This window comes from Halichoerus grypus, chromosome 3, assembly GCF_964656455.1.
Source record: "Halichoerus grypus chromosome 3, mHalGry1.hap1.1, whole genome shotgun sequence".
NCBI lineage: Eukaryota > Metazoa > Chordata > Mammalia > Carnivora > Phocidae > Halichoerus > Halichoerus grypus.
In genome coordinates this window covers 13,392,132-13,406,532 of record NC_135714.1, presented here as the reverse complement: position 1 = coordinate 13,406,532, position 14,401 = coordinate 13,392,132, and the positions used below count along the sequence as shown (strand labels likewise).

Below are 14,401 nucleotides of genomic sequence, written 5' to 3'. Positions count from 1 at the left end.
CGGTCTAGAAGCAGGTGATCCTGACCAGATCGTCTAATGGAACGTCTAACCTAATGCTCCATCACGATGCCTACGTCATTCCCCTCACTTCATCTTGTCCTGCAAGCATGTTATCACCTCACATCATCACAAGGAAAAGAAGGGTGAGTACAGTACAAGCAGGTAATTTGAGAGAGAGACCACATTCGCATAACTTTTATTGTAGTATATTGTTATCATTGTCCTGTATTAGTAGTAGTAGTTATTGTTGTTCATCTCTTACTGTGGCTGATTTTTTAGAAATTAAACTTCATCATAGGGATGTTGTATAGAGTTCAGTTCTATCTGTGGTTTCAGGCATCCATAACCCTTACTATTATGTACCTTTGTGGGCATTTTTGAAGAAATTCTTACACAGAAGCTTAAACATATTAGAGACTTATCTTCTCATGAGAGAGAAGACAAAGGCTGGTACAGAGGCTGCCTAAAATTATCCGAGGCTCAAATTTCTTCTGTCTTTCTGCTCTACCATATTTAGTGTTAAGCAAATGACATCTGTTGCCTATCATCCAGAGTGGGAGTCTGAGCACTTCTGCCCACTGCATTTGGTATCGGGCTTGTCAAAGAAAAATGCAATGCAGTCAAGAGCTGGAGGGAGCAATGCTTTACTCACATAGAGCAGAAACAGCAAGGTCAGCTTCAGTAGTGGGGGGCCGTCCCTCATGGCCGACGGGTTTCCCTGAGAGCCCATGCGGGGCGACTGAACTACTAGCGCCCCTCTCTTGCCTCAGTGGCAGGACCCCTCCCTTCCACAGTGGAGTCTGGAATACTGAAAGCTGGAGACAGGCCTGTGGGCCATTGATTGAAACACATGCTTCAGAAGAACAAAGGAACACACACTGAGCCTGAAACAGGGAAAGATATGCCCATACAAGGTGATGAGTCTAGCTCAGGGTGTGTGGATTCTTTATCTCTAGGTGAGAAAGTGTTCCAGGTCCAAGACCTATTCTTATGTGGTCAAGTGGGGGTTGAAAGACTACATGAGAGGGCCTCTCCCACTCATTAATGGAGAGTTTGCATCCTCAAGGTCATCTGGCTGCTGGAAAGTCAGCCATTATCTCTGCCTTCAGGATAGGAGGAAGGGCAAAGACAAAGCCCCCCCCCTCCCCCCCCCCCCCCCCCCCCCCCCCCGCTGAGGCATTGCCTTTACAAAATGCTTTGGAAGCTCTGCTCAAGGACTTCTGCTTACAACCCATTGGCCATCCCTATCTGTAGGAAGGGCTGCTACCCAAGATGAAAATCTGGGTTCTAAAACTCAAATGAAAGGGAGACTGGATGTTATTTAGGCAACAAGCAGTGTCTGCCCACACAGTAATCGCTATGCATCTCTCAGGTCACAGTTCAGATTTCATTTCCCAAAGGAATTCTTTCTTGATGCCCTTGTTAGATCAGCTCCTCTTTGCCTATGTTCTTTAACATTGTAGAGGAGGTAAAATTTCTCCTTTACCCTTTTAGGGCCTCTGGCTGGACCTGAAAATTAAACTGACATAGCAGATTAAGAGGAGCAAAGCATACAAATTTCACTTATTAATGTTTACATGGGAGCCTTCGCAAGAAAGACAAAGACCAGAGAGGCAGTTAGGGCTGCAACCTGTACACTAGGTTGTTACTGTTGTTCAAATCAGTGCAATTGCGAACAATGTATACTGTAAATGCTGAGCAGATTCATCGTGTACACATCTAAGATTAATGTTCTAAAATAATATATGTGAAACTTTGAAATTTGCATTTTGATAAAATATCTCTAGAAGACATCTTCCAGTTGGAAGGAATCTCATGTGCCAAGATTACTGAGAAATTTATCTCTTTTTTAAAAAAGATTTATTTATTTATTTTGAAAGAGAGGGCGAGCAGGGGGAGAGGCAGAGGGAGAGAATCTTTCACACAGACTCCCCACTGAGGAGCCTGACATGGGGTTCAGTCCCACAACCCATGAGATCATTACCTGAGCCAAAACCAAGAGTTGGAGGCTTAACCGATTGAGCCACTGAGGCGCTCCCCCCATTTTTTAAAAAGATTTTATTTATTTATTCGAGAGAGAGCACAAGCAGGAGGAAGGGCAGAGGGAAAGGGAGAAGGACAAGCAGACTCCCCACTGAACGGGGAGGCTGTTGTGGGGCTCAATCCCAGGACCCTGAGACCATGACCTGAGCTGAAGTCAGATGCTTAACCAGCTGAGCCTCCCAGGTGCCCCTGACAAATTTATCTTTTGAATGAGTTGATGATAGCTACTACATATTAAGAATCTATTATATTAAAAACAAATAGAGGCTGATCATTAACTTAACATGGATTTTTTAGCATTGATCTTATTTCCCATTTCCTTGGATTTTGCTCTTAAATTTCTTATTTCTGCTATCAGAAATTTTAATTTCCAAGAGCTCTTTCTTTTCTCATTGATGCAATATTTACTACTTTTTTCTATAGATATTAATGATGCTTTCTCTGAAGTTTGCTTCTATTCTGAATTGTCTGTTTCCTCTAAGAACTATCTCTTCTTTGTTTGAACCTCTGACTTTGATGTGGGTGGATTTCCTCAAATGCCTGGTGATCTTTGGCTGTCTAATAACATATAAAAGTGAGGCACTGAAAGGCTAAATGGAACCTCTTTGATAATTAGTAGCTGTGACCCAAGGGTGATTAGGTAGATCCAGTCATTTTATTGGGACATCTCTAAATGTCAAAATCGACAAGCCTTTTCTCTTGGGTTGCTCCTTTTCCTCAAAAGGATCCTTCAATTGTCTGTCTGTCCTTCAATAGCCTGACTGCTAGTTTTTTTTGGAGCATGCCAGATGGAATCTGTCTTGACTTATATAATTCAGTCTATAGATTTTCACTTCATTTCCCTATTTTCAATTACATGCATCCCCCTGCTGGATCTGGGGACCCCAAATCTGGAGTACATCTGATTCAATCCCTTTAGAGAGAGAATCTAGGCTTCTATGAAGTTGGGGAAGAGGCATTTATGTGGGGGAGCATGAATATAATGTGTAAAGATTTATTGAGATACCGTTTCATGTTTCTGTGTGTATTTTCTTCGTTGCTGTGTAATTTGATCTCATGATCACATCTCTATCAATTAAGGATTAAGAGGATGGCTCTCAATAGAACCATATCACAGACTGAATAATTTACTACTCCTCAGACCACTGGAATGGAATTTTGCTATGTGTGTTCATTCATTTATTCAGCAAATATTTATTGAATGCCTAGTTTGTGTGAGGCACTGTTCTAGGTGCTGGGGAATACAGCAGTGAATACAACAGGCAAGAGTGTCCTGAGTTACATGAACCTGAGGATCTATCTATTTATTTCATTCATTCTCTTAATAAATATTTTCAGAGCTTACAATATGGCAGGTAATGAAGTAGGCTCTGGGGATACAAGATAAATAAAAGATACAACCTGCCTTCCTTCAGCACATCGTGCAGGAAGGAAGACCACTAAACAAGGTGATGCCAAGGGTATGTGATGAGTGAGGGCTGTGATAGGGGAAATACAAGAGCACAGAGTAGGAGGCTCTCACCTGATTTGTGGGGCAGGACAGTTCTCCCAGAGAAATTAACATGAAAGCTGAGACATATACAATGAGTAGGACTGATGGAAGTGAAGAGAGAGGAGGTGGGTGAAGGGCTTGTGAATAGGCAAGAGTGTGTGGCTGGTCTTTCAAGGAATTGAGAGGTCAACGTGGCTGCAGTGTAGACAGTGAAGGAAAATGGAGCTGTCCAGGTAAGCGGGGTCCGGCGGTTGAAGACTTGTACACTGGGGAGAGCTGATGGTAGCTTGTACTGTATGGTGGCTGGAGCAAAGGAGAGAAATGGAGAATTATCATGCACTTAAGGTAGAATCAGGATGACGTGGTGATGGACTGGATTTGAAGACTGAGGGACAGTGAAGATTTAAAGGTGACTCAGATTTCTAGCTTAAGCAGCAAGGTGGATGTCCTGCTTTCAACTGAGATTGAGGACCCAGGAGGAGAAACAGTCCTGGGGGGACGGGGTTAAGCAAAGAGGCAGTAAGAAAAACAGTTCCATTTTCCTCAAGTTGGAGACATCCAAGTGGAAATATACAATAAGCAGCTGGATGCATGGGTCTGGAGCTCAGGTGAGTCATCCTGGCTAATGATACCAATTTTGCAAGCATCGGCATATAGCAGAAAACAGGGGAGAGGATAAAAATGCCCAAGTGGAGTATTTGTACTTAGGTAATATGAGGGCCATATACATAATCTTGAGAAAGTCCAATATTTATGAAACTGGTAAAGAAAAAGACAGAGAAAGAGTGGCCCCAGAGGTAGCAGATAAAGATACTGATTAGAGGACAAGACTGGTCAACAAGCTCAAATACTGCAGAAAGGTGAGTCAGCAGGAATAAGGACTGGGAAGAGTCCAGCAGATTATGTAATGTGGAAGTTACAGTTTACCTTGACAAGAGCAGTTGCAAAGGTCTCTTCCATCCTCAGCAGATTCTGTACAAATGTAGGTTAGCTCATGTCACTCCTGAGTTCAAAACTCACCAAGGTCTTCCCAATCACTCACTTTCAGACTAAGAATATCCGACAAGTGATCTGGTCTCTCCACCTCCAACTAGTTATCTCCTGGGCCTCGTCTCTTATGACTCTCTCTATTGCTATCACACTTAACCTCCTCGCTGTTTCTTGAAAAAGCCAGGGAGGCCTGTGGCCTTTGCAATTGCCGTTTGATCTGTCAGAGATGATGCTCCCAGATTTCTGCCAAACTCACTCCTTTGCTTCCTTAAGGTCTTTGCTCAAATATTACTTTTCAGTGAGGCCTTACCTGATACTCTATTTAAATCACTTATTCCACTCAAGCACTATTCCTTTTTCCTATTTTATTTTTCTTCATGGCGTTTATCACCACTGAACATACTATATGTTTAATGAAACATTTATTTATTATTATTTATTATTTATTTACTTTATTGTCTCTCACCTCTACCTTCCCTCAGATGTAAGCTGCACAAGGAAAGAAGTTTGGTTCACTCGTGTGTCCCAGGAAACTAGAATAATGCACAGGACATACTAGTCACTTAATAAATATTTGATGAATAGATTAACGAACTAAATAATGTACCAAAAAAAGTAGATATGAAGAATAAGTTTGGTTGCAAAAAAGTAGAGAAAGATACTGCTGTCCTTAGAGGGAAATGTGGGGTCTAGGGAAGATGGTATGTTTTTGTTTGTTTGGTGGACACTGATATTTTCCCTTTTCTTCTTCATGCTTTATTTTGAAAAAAATTATCAGTTCCCAGAAAGTTGGAAAAGAAGTCTAGGAGATTCCTCCATTTACCTTTCCCCTTTCCCCAATGGTGACTTCTATATCTGCGCAATCATAGTACAATATCAAACCCAGGAAGAAGACATTGATATAATATGTGTGTGTATATACAGTTGTAAGTCATTTTATCACATGAGCAGATCTACATCTGCATCTATGTAACTCCAGGACAATATCCAAACCAGGAAACTGACATTACTATCATGTGTGCATATAGTTCTCTGTTACTTTATAAAGTACTATTAAGTACTATTATAAGTACTATAAAGCACTATTAAGTGCTATTATAAAGACTATTACAAAGATCCCCTTCATGCTCCCCTCTGCCCCATCCCTAACCCTTGGGAACCACTAATTTGTTCTCCATTTGTATAATTTTATCATTTCTAGAGTGTTATGTAAGTGGAATCATATAGTATGTGACCTTTTGAGATGGGTTTTTCCCACTCAGCATATGCTCTCAAGATCCATCCAAACTGTTATGCATACCAATAGTTCATTCCTTTTTCTTGCTGAGTAGGATTCCATGCTATGGATGCTCCACAGGTTTTTTTTTAGCCATTCACCTGTTGAAGGACATTTTGGTTGTTTCCAGTTTTTGACTATTCCAAATAAAGCTGCTATGAACATTGTGTACAGGTTTTTGTGTGGATATAATTATTATTTCTCTGGAATAGATGTCCAAGAGTATGACTACTGGGTTGTATGATAGATGCATATTTAGTTTTTAGAGAAACCATCAAACTCTTTTCCAGAGGGGCTGCAGCATTTTACATTTCTCATGGGTTTTTTTGTGTTTTTTTTTAAGATTTTATTTAATTATTTAACAGAGAGAGAGAGAGAACAGCAGAGGCAGAGGGAGAAGCAGACTCCCGCTGAGCAGGGAGCCTGACACGGGACTCAATCCCAGGACCCCGGGATCATGACCTGAGCTGAAGGCAGACACTTAACCGACTGAGCCATGGTTTTTTGTTTTTTGTTTTTTAAGGTGGGTGATGTCAAGCATGTTCATGTGTTTTAGGGGAGGACTGGTCACCAGGAAGGGGGAAGATGCAAGGGGGCGGGGGGCAGAGTCCTAAGGAAGCAAAAGGGGCAGCCCTAGCACGGAAGAAAGGGACATCCCTTGACTGAAGGGCACACGCTAGTAACTGGAGGAGGAAGAGTGAGGTGAGACACAGGTGGCTTTACAGGTTTGGTGGCAGGAACTTAATGGCTTAGTGGCTTCTCTTCTCACTAGTAAATAGAGAATGAAGGCCATGCCGAGAGCCAAGTGCTCTGAGATCAAAGGGTTTTGAGGTCAAACACAGTTGGGAGATGCTTCTTCTTAATGCTGCATCCAGGTATGAGCTCCTTAAAAGTTTAGAAAAAATCCTAGGGTGAAAAAGAAAACTGGACACACTCTGTGGCTAAAACAAATGAATTTATGTGGTGAAGGATGTTTTGCTCTCTACATATATTTCTAAGTCCTCCTAAGTCCTCCCCTCACCCGTCCAGAGAACAGTGTTCTTTGCACACCCCTTTGGGAGGCTCTGGAGTAGGAGAGAGCTGCCATGGGACATGCATGGGCTTTCACCCTCGCCGCCCAAGGCGGAAGTCCAGTTATGTGTGGGATCAGATATCTAGTAAAATCTCCTAATATTTAAAAAGTATCCCAATAGGGGCGCCTGAGTGGCTCAGTTGGTTAAGCATCTGACTCTTGATCTCAGCTCAGGTCTTAACTGGGGCATGACTTCCAGCCCCAGGGTTGGGCTCAATGTTGGGCGTGGAGCCTACTTAATGAAAAAAATAAAAAATAAAATAAAATAAAAAGCAACCCAATATAATTTGGCTTATCATGGGTTATGCCAAACTGATACTTAAAAATGAATTAGGATTCTTATATGAACACTGGATTTATTATAAAAGTGGTACTGCAGAGCAGTGGAGAAACAACAGTTTTTTACATAAATGAAGAAGCCCTTTGATCTCAATGAATGAAGCGAGGCCAAGTGGTTATGTGTTCGGGAAAAAGGGAGTTTTGACCCTTACCACGAAACAAACACAAAAACAATTTTCTAGGAAATGAGAAAGGTCAAACAATAAAATCTGTGTAAGACAACATAGGAGACTGCGGCGCCTGGGTGGCTCAGTCGGTTAAGCGTCTGCCTTCAGCTCAGGTCATAATCCCAGGGTCCTGGGATCAAGCCCCACGTTGGGCTCTCTACTCAGTGGGGTGTCTGCTTCTCCCTCTTTCTCTGCCTTTCCCCCTGCTGGTTCTCTCTCTCAAATAAATAAATAAAATCTTACAAAAAAAAAAGATAACATAGGAGACTATTCAGATGAACTTGGGGTAGGCAAAGATTTCTTATACAGGGTACAAAAAGCACCAACAATAAAAGAAGGGTGATAAATTCAATTACATTAAAATGAAGAACTTCCGTCCAACAAAAAGACATTAGGTGAAAAGGCAAACCATAGCTTGGGAAAAGATATTTGCGATCCATGTAATCAGCAAAGGATTAGTGTGCAGAATAAGTAAATATCACCCATCAATTACTGACAGACGATGCGATAAAACTGGGCTCTGGAGCCAGACTGTCTGTAGCTTCCTCACAGTGTGCTTCCCTGTGTCCCTTTCCTTATTGTACGGCATGAATAATAGTATCCCCACCTCCTGGGCTTGCTGCGAGAAGTAATTGACACAGATACAATACGTTGAGTAGAGTTTTGCACATTAAAAGGGCACGACAAAATTTAGCGATTATTATGGATTCTCTATGTTTTCAAAGAGGTGAAAGCTTGATGCAGAGAATTTGGTATTTAGTGTACTCCCATTATCAGAGTGCCCATGGTTAATGCGAGGGACGTGGTGTGCATCACATTTCCTATTACACAGCAACCGTGTAATTTCAACCATGAATTGAAAATTTACATTTAAAACAACCTTTCTAAGTGTGCCCACCAGACGGGAGGTGTGACTCCAGCAAAGGTGACCCACCCCTTCCATAGTAACCGGCGTAACCAAGTACCTGCAATGATCTTGCCTGTATTCTCCTTCACCCTATAATTTTGACAACTTTAGGATACCCTTAAACAAGATCACAGCATCGATTGCATAATCATGCAATTCACGGCTTCTACTGGTGTTATATTCGACAGTTTTACAGATACACACAGAATTCCTGGAGAACTTTTTAGGCTTGCCCTTAATCTTGTTAGGAGTTTGCACTTGTATAGGTGTTTATCTGAAAGGAAGTGCTTTTCTCAACTCTGCCATTTCCATATTGAAGCAGGAGAGCAAGGTTCTTGTCTCACGGAGTCCAAGAATGAATCTCCTGGACAAAGGAGAGCTAGTAAAGCGATAGAGTTTTATTACAGAAAAAGCTCTCAGGAGTGAGAGGGGTCCCAACAGGGTTGGCATTCTTTTATTTAGAATTGACCAGGAAACTCATGGCCTTACAGCTCTTAGCACGTCTTTTGTTGAGCAAGGATTTAGGATAACACTTTAACGGTTAACTTCTCCTTTGAGGCCTGGTCATTTTCTGTGGTCATTTTTTATTTTCTGTGGTCACGATGTAATCATTAGAAAAAACATTTTAATCCTAGCAGTTGGGACAGAGTAGTCTGATTTTTCTTCCTGATCTTCGTTTTTGTTCTCAGTGTCTGCATACCTGAAATACCCTCAGAACCTCGTTGGGGCCCCTATTGTTTCCCTACCTGAAGGCCCATCCTTTTCCTATTCAATAGGGGTGGTCTTTCTGGGGGCAGGGACTCAAGTTCAAGGCACTCCTGCCAGGCAAGCATTTTCCTTGACTGTGATTCACCAGGCAATTTTCTCCAAGTTCTGCCGTCGGTCCGCGGGATTTCCGGGGCATCACTGGTGTAATAGAAACGCTTGTAAAGCCAGCACCTCTCTGGCTGTCCTAATTAATCCCTCCTCACTCCCTGGGAAGTGGCCTGTGTAAGCAGGAAGTGATTGTTAACAATTAGACCCACATTTATCAAAGTGTGGTTGTGGCCCATGTGGGTAAGTCTCACCTGAGCTGCTTGTTAAAAATGCAGATTCCTAGATTCACCCTAGACCCTCTGAATCAGAATCTCTGGGATGGTGGGTTGAAAGTTTGCATTTAAAACAACCTTTCTAGGTGAGTCTGAAATTTAAGAACTACAGAAATGTATATTTCTGAGTGCCACAGAATCTGCTTCTAGAGTTAGAAAATCAATGCCCAACAATCCTGGTGGAATACAGTTTGTGAAAAGTGGAGGCCATTTGAATCTACAGATTACATTCGGGGAGGTTGAATATGTGAAGGGGGTGGAAGAGCGTTTGGAGAAGGTGAGCACTCTACATGTTGTAGTCAACAATTTCCTAGAGCTGAGGGAAGGTTCTGTTCTGCCTCTGAGAAGTGAATTACTCAAAAAATAGATTTATTTCATCCTTATCAATTCTACCAATGAATAAACGTATAACTAAGTTTCTGTATCTCGAGCTTTCTGTTTAAGAGATGGATACTCTTGGGCACCTGGGTGGCTCAGTCGGTTAAGTGTCTGCCTTTGGCTCAGGTCATGATCCCAGGGTCCTGGGACTGAGTCCTGCATCTGGTTGTCTGCTCGGCAGGGAGTATTCTTCTCCCTCTGCCCCTCCCCCTGCTCGTGCTCTCTCTCTCTCTCTCTCTCTTGCGCGCACATGTGCGCACGCAAAAATAAATAAAAATCTTTTTTTTTTTTTTAAAGATTTTATTTATTTATTTGACAGAGAGAGAGATAGCGAGAGCAGGAACACAAGCAGGGGGAGTGGGAGAGGGAGAAGCAGACTTCCCGCAGAGCAGGGAGCCCAATGTGGGACTCGATCCCAGGACCCTGGGATCATGACCTGAGCCGAAGGCAGACGCTTAACGACTGAGCCACCCAGGTGCCCTAAATAAAAATCTTAAAGGAAAAAAAAGAGATGGATACTCTTCTTACATCTAGGGAGTGTACTGATCAGTCAGTCTATAGATGTGGGTAATTCTGCCCTTACCTGTGAACCTTTAGGCTGACGGTTCTTTCTAAGCTTATGAATTAACAAGTCTGCTTTGGTCATTCTTGAGACTGTTCACTGACCACTACCAGAAGACCTGACCTCAAGTACCTAGAATTGCCTTGGGGTCCTGTAAAAAAATGCAGTTTCTGATTCAATGGTTCTGGGGTGAGATCTGAGATTCTGCATTTCTAACAAATTCTCTGGTGATGCTGATGATGCAGGTCCGTGGACCATGTTGAGTAGCAGCCTTGCTTGGTTAAGATGCACCATCTTATTTCCGGCCTTCAGAGAGCTGTTTCTGAGACTGTGGTCCCAGCTCACTGAACTGGATAGCTGGTGGAGGCAGATCAAGACCCATCACAAGCAATGCAGTATCGACTTTGCTCTCAGCAGTTCCTGACATGGATTCCATGTTGGCTGCTGATGCATCATAAAGATCCTCTCCCTTTCATACCTGATTCTGGGCTTTTAAACCAGCTAGTTCTTTCTCTGGAAAAACAAATTTGGAGTTCTGGCCTGTCTGCCCCCAGCCATGTCCTGAACTGTTGGCAATGATCACTGCTGTTGAACATCTCCCAAGCCTTCAATGGCTCAGTGGTGTCTGGATCCCATGGTGGTTGTTGCTTTTTATTTTCCAGTTTTGCCTCAGCTTTCAGACCCGTTGAGCTTTCTGTTCCTCAGACACATTCTGGTTCCTGGTCCTAATCACCCCTTTTTGGTAGGAGTCTCACCCGAGACAACTGGCCTTCCTGCACCTCCCCAGTCATCCCACCTGCCTAGCGAGGGGTCCAGTCCTGCTAGTTAGTAAGAGCTGGGTCTCCGGTTATCTACACTCAAACATGTGCCTTTTAAAGAACTTCCTTGCATCCTCCTACATCCATAAACTAAGAGTAATGAAGACTAATTGTCATCTCTTAATCTCATCTTGGTCAGGTCTGGGATTTTCCTCCAATAATCCCCTGAATTGGGGCACCTGGCTGGCTCAGTCAGTAGAGTGTGTGACTCTTGATCTTGGAGTTGTAAGTTCAAGCCCCATGTTGGGTATAGAGATTACTTAAAAAAAAATAAAATCTTTAAAAAATTTTTTTTAGATTTTTATTTTTTATTTTTTTATTTGACAGAGAGAGAGAGCACAAGCAGGGGGAGAGGCAGAGAGAGAGGGAGAAGCAGGCTTCCCGCTGAACAGAGAGCCTGAAGCACGCACGACTCGATTTCAGGACCCTGAGATCATGACCTGAGCCAAAGGCAGACACTTAACTGACTGAGCCACCCAGGTACCCCTGATAATAACTTTTAAAGGGTAAATTTTCATGGATAAAAAATTGATCCAGTGATTTGTCATTGTTGCCCTGTCTACTCTTTTATCCTTGGTGAGCTATCAGTTAACCAAATATTTTTATTTTTAGGACTCTGTTCCCTCAGAAGACTAAAGAGGCACACTTTTATGGCTATGACTTTACAGATTACTGGTAAGATTGAAGAGCTCTAAACTTCTAACAGTTTCTGTTCTGTATGGTCTGACAAGACGCCCCCCGCCCCAGAGAAATGACGCCCATTCTACTTAGCCAGCAGGGGTATATGTAAAATATAAAAAGGGCTTTCCTTCTTTGATTGGAACTGGAAATTGAAATGTAGCCTCTTAGAATCAGAACGAATCTGAGTTGGAAGACCCGTCCATCATCCCCGGTCCCCCTCACCACCACACCCCAGGAGGACACAATGTGTTTATTGTCAGTGGATTGCTTCCCCCCGGTGGTGAAAGGTAGTCATACCATCTCAGTTTTTAAAAATAGTTTAACTTGAGAATCACAGTTTATACATTTTTGCACACCATGAGTTGGTTTGACTATGATTATTACAACCTATGCTTTTGTGACAGTATCACATACCCAGGATTTTAACAAAGAAACAATATCTACTGGCGGGCGAAGCTCATTACTTCTCTAATTTCTTTTTGACTCACTGTTTCAAACGAAACAACTTATCTCTGATTTACAATACTCCCACTGGTAAGAAATCAAGAAATGCAAGTAATTGTTATAAGTCAACCCTTACCACACTAAGCATTATAAAACAGCATGGCTAAGTTTCTGGAAATGGCAAACTGCCACGTGTGGTTATAGCCCTCTTGGTGACAGAACAAAACAAACCAAAGGGATCTGGACACAGTTTACTACCAGATCCAAGATTTGGTAAAGGTTTCATGCCTAGAAAACAGTCCACCATTTTGAGTCAGATTGCTCTAAAGAACCTCAATGAGGGGTGACTGGGTGGCTCAGTCGGTTAAGTGTCTGCCTTCACCTCAGGTCATGATCTCAGGGTCCTAGGACCAAGCCCCACATCGGGCTCCCTGCTCAGCGGGGAGTCTGCTTCTCCCTCTCCCTCTGTGGCTCCCCCTGCTTGGGCTCTCTCTCTCTTGCGTGCTCTCTCTCAAATAAATAAATCATATCTTAAAACAACAAAAAAAAAGAATGTCAATGAGCTCAGTCCTGTTTTGAAATCATCCTTTAGTGTCCTGGAGAAGGTAGATACAATTATAAATTTTTCTTTAAAAAAACTGCTTTTAAACCATTTTTAAAGGGTGTTTGCTTATAATGTATTATTTTTATCTGATCCCTCAGCAACTCTGCAAGGTAGACAGGGATGGTATTATTATCTTGTCTTTTTTTTTTCTGGTTGAGGAAAGAGCACACAGCAGAAACAGTCCCAGAAATGGGCCAAGAATCACAGTCGTCCCAGTGTTTGTGAAATGCTTCAGATTCAATATTCAGTTTTTGGTTGTGCATTACTTGGATGTCCCACCCACAGGCTCTAAGATGTAACTCATCTGAAACTGCTCCTTCTCCTGGATTCCTGTGACAGTTAATGTTATCACCATCAGTAACCCCATCAAATGAGAAATCTGGGAGGCCTCCAGGATCCTTCTCCTTCCTCTGTCCCCACTTGCAACCAACAAGTCTTGTTGGTTTTCCTGACCCTCCTTCACATCCTGTTATTCCCTAGTATTACCCCCCTAGAGCTGCCATAACAAAGTACCACAACCTGGGGGGCTCAAACATCAGAAATCTATTTCTCAAGGTTCTAGAAGTTCTGAGGTCAAGGTGTCATCAGGGTTGGTTTCTTTCTGAGGCCTCTCCCCTGGGCTTGGCTGTCTTCTCCCTGTATCTTCACAAGATGCTAATATATGTCCTAATCTCTTCTTCTTATAAGGAGATATACCAGGCATATTGGTTAGGGCCCACCCTAATGACCTCATTTTAACTTAATTACTGCTTTAAAGGTCCATCTCAATATACAGTTATATTCTGGGGTCCTGGGGATCAGGATTTCAATATAAGAAATTTGGGGGATCCTGCAATTTAGCTCATAACAACTCTTTTTATCTTTCTGAACTGGTTGAAGGCTGCCTCCTTCTGCCCTTCACTTTTTTTTTTTAAGATTTTATTTATTTATCTGACAGAGAGAGACACAGCAAGAGAGGGAACACAAGCAGGGGGAGTGGGAGAGGGAGACGCAGGCTTCCTGCAGAGCAGGGAGCCCGATGCAGGGCTCGATCCCAGGACCCTGGGATCATGACCTGAGCCGAAGGCAGACGCTTAATGACTGAGCCACCCAGGCGCCCCTGCCCTTCACTTTGCAACGTTTCCACCTGGATCTTCTGCTCCAACTTACTGTCTACAGGGATCTTTCTAATATACGAGTCTGATCGTGTCTGATGGTGCCATCTCCCCTGCTTCTAATCCTTTGATCAAGCCCATGTCCCTTCACAGGATGAAGAGCGAGCTCCGGGAACCAGCCCCGCCTTTTGCACGTGCCTCCTTCTCTTCATGCTTCTTGTCCTGCACTTGACCCCCACTGATGCCTTGTGACAGGGCCAACCTGTTTCATGCCTCAATGCCTTATTTTAAATCTACAACCTCATTCCACAACCTTTTCTTCACCTGCCTACCTTTCCCCCATTCTTCAAAACTGATAGCAAGCAAATGGGAAACTTTTCTAGTTCCTATGGGCCAATCGCAGCTCTGGCTCCCAGAATGACCTGTGTGTATGAGTGCATCTTGGG

General features: G+C 42.9%; 1 long non-coding RNA gene across 1 annotated transcript in view; it reads left to right on the top strand.

Annotated features, from left to right (window-relative positions):
- The window catches only part of LOC144381327 (uncharacterized), a 15,625-nt gene continuing 1,224 nt past the window's right edge, over nucleotides 1-14,401 (top strand). The window contains exons 1-2 of the long non-coding RNA XR_013446294.1: nucleotides 1-143; nucleotides 11,745-11,807. This is a non-coding gene — a long non-coding RNA (uncharacterized LOC144381327). The remainder of the gene's footprint in view (nucleotides 144-11,744; nucleotides 11,808-14,401) is intronic.